This window comes from Theropithecus gelada, unplaced genomic scaffold (assembly GCF_003255815.1).
Source record: "Theropithecus gelada isolate Dixy unplaced genomic scaffold, Tgel_1.0 HiC_scaffold_2675, whole genome shotgun sequence".
NCBI classification, from domain to species: domain Eukaryota; kingdom Metazoa; phylum Chordata; class Mammalia; order Primates; family Cercopithecidae; genus Theropithecus; species Theropithecus gelada.
In genome coordinates this window covers 1-5,373 of record NW_020259148.1, presented here as the reverse complement: position 1 = coordinate 5,373, position 5,373 = coordinate 1, and the positions used below count along the sequence as shown (strand labels likewise).

Here is a 5,373-nt window from a genome sequence, read left to right as displayed (position 1 = left end):
TCTTGAACCCCTGACCTTGTGATCTGCCCACCTCGGCCTCCCAAAGTGCTCGGATTACAGGCCTGAGCCACCGCACCCGGCCTCTCCACTCTTTTTAGGTGGAGGGGAGTAAGGGTTTCTTGGAATTAGGAGGAACTCCCATGTACCCAACCCATTTGGGTAAATTTCTTCCTTCAGAGTTTTTCAAATCAGCATCACCATTGTTAAAGGCCTCCCACATGGTAATAATTGTGCTATAGGGTTTTATAAACATGAAGTTTATCTTTGGCTGAAAGAACCTCCTTGCTGTGGCACAAGGGGGCCATAGGTGTTTTCACCAATTATGAAGCGGGTTCACTGTGCAATGGCTACCAACTTTTCTGAGTACAATGAGGCCAAATACATTCATAGATAAATTCCATGAAGTGAATTTATTACTTACAAATAGCAAACAAAAGACAACAGAAGTCTAGGATTCAATATGAACCACTACCACAAGATCAGGAAGGCTACCCAGAGCAGATGGATGGAGTTTTGACTATAAATGCTTCACTTGCACTACAACTGAGGGACCCCAGAAAGAAGCCCACATTGAGTTTTCTCCCAGGATGTGGTTTGCTGGACACAAGCGTTAAAGGCCATTCTGTTTCGAGCAGGGACTATAACAGAGCCTGGGCTGTTCTGACCAATGTCACTTGATTATCAGGATATTGCCTTCCCAGCATATCATACAGTAATCTTGAGAACTACCAGTAAGAAAGGGAGGAAAATGGCCCTGCACCCTTAAAACTGAAGGATCAGGATATTTGTTGTGACAGAGGCACAGACAGTAGCGACAGAGTGTTCTTGTGAGCCATCTACTAGTTCTCTTAACCGGAGCGTGGCACCAGACCACTTTTCTATTCCCTTTCAATGGAAACTATTTCAGAATATTTTGAATTTCTACATCTATAGAGTTGTGGCACATGATCACTGGCAGTGTAGACTCTCTGCATGGTTAAAGGAAAGAGTTCAGAGGCCCATCAACCCACATTGGAGGAGACCACCTAATCCTCCAGAGAGTGTCACTCCATCTTCCTGGGTTAGCTCCACACGCAGTAAGGCCACTATAACTAAGGCCGTCAAGACTTGCAGTCCGAAGATGAGACTTTTGACATGCTGATAAGCAGCAGTTATAAGAAAAGCCCACACACTGGTCAGGAATTTTTCAATGAAAGCAGCTGAGACGCTTCTTCATATGCTTCGGTAGGGGCTAATATCAAACTATTTCTTCCCATTTTCTTTACTCAGCAGTGCCTGAACCATGAGGCACCGTAGATGTACACCTCATCAGGAGGGTGTATGGTACAGCAGCAAGGGGAGCAGCAGCACAAGAAACAAACAAGGCCACTACTTCTGCTTACATAACTATTGTCTTGGAGTGTAAAATAATTAATAATGTTCACATGGCTGCCCTAAGCACACAGAGATGGTGACCAGAGCAGATGCAGGGACTACAGACATACAGCCTGATTCTTGCTAATTAGGACTTAGGTGTTGGCTTACGTGCTGTGCTTTTGTGCATTCATAAGCCAGGGCCTCAAAACTGCCTGCTAAGCACAGGCCAAAGGTCATGCTGGGGTGCAGTTAAACATTGATGTCTAGGAGATGAGAGCATTTTAGTGTGGAAGAAGATGACAACACCTGAAGACCACAAAACACTGTGCAGACCAAAGGGAACGCCCATCGTCAGCTCACGGTTCTGACCCAGGTGACTGCTGATGTGTTACGGAACAGTCAGCCCACAGCAGGTAGGTCAAGTTGAGCAGGTGTCCTGCATGAGGGCTGATCCATTCCATTCGTGTTGCCAATTGTTTCAATAGCGTCTCATGCACCCCACTGGTGAGGAAGGAATTAGCACCCTACGTTTACCGGCACCGTTAAACACATAACATCTATTACTAAACAGATAAGCCAGATATCAGTTATTAATTACATACAGGAGGATGGTGTAAGCTCCCACACGCCCAAACAGGGATTAACTTGAGCGTAGAGAGTGGTATAGCATTTAAAAAGTGAGGATATTCCTTTTTTTTTTTTTTTTTTTTTGTTGACACAGAATCTCACTCTGTCACCCTTGCTGGAGTGCAGTGGTGTGATCTCGGCGCAATGCAAGCTCCGTCTCCTGGGTAAACTGTATGTACTTAGGAATTAATACCAACTCATTATTAGCAAAAAATAAATATCTTTACATCAAGAGTAGTTTTTCATTTAATAAAAATAGGTGGGATGTGTATAATGGACAAGGGATAATCAAAATTTGCCAAATGAGGCTAGTAAGACAATCCCAAGAATTCACAATCATTATTCACTGGTCCATTAATCACAGGACAATACATACAAATGAAACTTACCTGACCGGGCGCAGTGGCTCATGCCTGTAATCCCAGCACTTTGGGAGGCCGAGGCGGGCAAATCATGAGGTCAGGAGTTCAAGACCAGCCTAGCCAACACGGTGAAACCCTGTCTCTACTAAAAACACAAAGAATTAGCTGGATGTAGTGGCGTTCACCTGTAGTCCCAGCTACTCGGAAGGCTGAGGCAGGAGAATCGCTTAAACCCAGGGGGCGGAGGTTGCAGTGAGCCGAGATCGAACCACTGCACTCTAGCCTGGGCAACAGAGTGAGACTCCATCTCAAAAAGAAATAATAACGAAATAAAAAAATTAAACTTACCTCCATATTAGAAAAACATCCAAATTCAACAATGAATCCAGCACATTATCAAATGAATAGACAAAAATTCTACCAACAGACTTAAGAAAATATCATTATCTATGAAATTCAAGTACTACTGCTTGAAGAGCACTTACAGAACCCTCACCTCAAGATTTCCCTGCAAAACAAGGTGAAATGCATACTCAAGACTCTTTAAGAATGGGCCACTGATAAAAACAATATACTTGTAACTTGTGTAACATTTCAAAGATTTTTTTCAAGCACTGCACAATAATTAATTTGCATCAGGCTTTCCAAATTAGAAAAGCTTCACTTATAGAACTTCTTTCCCGTGGGAGTTTTCACACGGCTTTTCAAGTAAGTGTTAAAACTGAAAATATTCTTGCAGTGTCTAAACTATTAGAGTTTTAATCCTGTGTACGTTCTTGTATTTACAAGGTCCAGCCAGCTACAGCGTGCATTTTCATATGTCCTTGAGTGGGTATGAGAGAAATGAAACACTCAAACATTCTGGACATTCATAGGGTTTTTCTCAGGAATGAGCTGATGTCTTCAAATGGAACTAATACAACCGAAGGCCTTACCATAAATTTAAATTCAAAACCTTTTCTCCACTCTGAGCCCTCCCAAATCTTCAGGAAAATCTGAAGGCTGGACCACATTTCCTACATTCTTAAGGTTTCTCTGCAGTGTGAGCTCTTTCATGTTTATGAGGGAATGGGAAAGAGTAAATGTTTTACCACATTTCTTACATTCAAGGGGCTTTATTTATTTATTTATTTATTTTTGAGATGGAGTCTCACTCTGTCGCCAGGCTGGAGTGCAGTGGCACAATCTCAGCTCCCTGCAACCTCCACCTCCTGGGTTCAAGTGATTCTCCTGCCTCAGCCTCCTGAGTAGCTGGGATTACAAGCATATGCTACCACACCCAGCTATTTTTGTATTTTTAGTAGAGACGAGGTTTCACCATGTTGGCCAGGATGGTCTCGATCTCCTGACCTCGTGATCCGCATGCACAGGGCTTCCCCCCAAGCCCCTGTGGCCTTTTATGTCCTTGAAAAAGAACTAAGACAACTGAAATGTGCCACCATGCCCAGCTAATTATTTTCTTTGTTTTTGTTTTGAGACAGAGTCTGCTTCTGTCGCCCAAGCTGGAGCGCAGTGGTGCGATCTCGGCTCACTGCAAGCTCCGCCTCCCACGTTCACGCCATTCTCCTGCCTCAGCCTCCCGAGTAGCTGGCGTGAGCCACCGGGCCCGGCTTTATTTTATTTTTTGTAGAGACAGGGTTTCATCACGATGCCCAGGTTGTTTCACATTGTTTTAATCTAGGCTGGTTACGAACTCCTGGGCTCAAGCAATACACACACCTTGGCCTCCCAAAGTGCTGGGATTATAGGCTGAGTCACTACACCCAACCTCTATATCATGACTTCTTTAGTGGCGCATAAGGTAACTGGAACGAGTGTAGGCTTTACCGCATCTCTTACATTCATAGGGTTTTTCTCCAGTATGAATTCTTTCGTGGAGGTGAAGGGAACTGAGGCGACTGAAGGCTTGGTCACATTGTTTACATTCATAGGGTTTCTCTCCAGTATGAGTACTTCTATGGTTACAAAGGGAACTCAAACGACTAAAGGCTTTGCCACATTGTTTACAGTCATAGGGTCTCTCTCCAGTATGAATGCTTCCATGGTCATGAAGGGAAGTGGAACAGCTGAAGGCTTTATCACATTTGGTACATCTCTCTCCAGTGTGAGTCCTTTCATGCATCTTAAAACAAGAAAATCTGAGTGTTTTCCCACATTCCTTACATTCGTAGGGTTTCTCTCCAGTGTGAGTTCGTCCACGTATTAGACAAGAACCAGAAACAGTGAACGCTTTACCACATTGTTTACATTTATAGGGTTTTTCTCCTGTGTGAGTTCTCTGATGTCTTTCAACTGAATTGAGAAAATGAAAAGCTTTCCCACATATCGTACATTTATAAGCTGGATTTCCACTGTGCATTATCACGTGTCTTCTAACACTGGAACAGAAACGAAGAGTTTCCCACACTGTTCACATTTATATTGCTTCTCTCCATATGGTTTGTATCCTGAGTGAGCTGGGATGTGCCTATTAAGGAGGGAATGACGTACAAAGACTTTTCCACAAATACTGCATTCACATTGTTTTAATCCAGTAAAAATGTTCTCATTCAGATCAAGATTTGGAATGTGGCTGACAACTTGTCCATACTGACTACCTTCTTTGCTTTCATGCAGTCTCTGTACCATAGGATTTCTGTAAAAAAAATGACAAGCACATTATTATTGGTTGGTTTAACAACTTTCTACTCATTCATAGGTCTTCGACTTACACTGCTACCAATATTAGGGAAAATGCATTTTTGTTTTGTTTTGTTTTTGTTTTTGTGCCATGACTGAATTATTTGAAAGTAAATGGGCTACTACTGAAAACACAGCTACCACCTGCATGGCTATGACCAAAATAGTAACATTCATATACACAATTTTGTAGTACTATTTTCAAGTAAACTGTTTTCCAAACACTGACTGCTACAATGATGTACGTTACATTTTGGGTGAAATTTTTCTAAAAGGAAATGAATGTCAAGTGACTCTTATTTGCTTTGATTGCTTGTTTTTAAATTCATGACATGCTAAGATTCCTTCA

The 5,373-nt window shown here is 42.5% G+C and overlaps 1 pseudogene; it reads right to left on the bottom strand.

Annotated features, from left to right (window-relative positions):
• Nucleotides 1-4,049: 4,049 nt before the first annotated feature.
• On the bottom strand, nt 4,050-4,973 carry LOC112617592 (annotated as a pseudogene).
• Between the last annotated feature and the right edge of the window lie 400 nt (nt 4,974-5,373).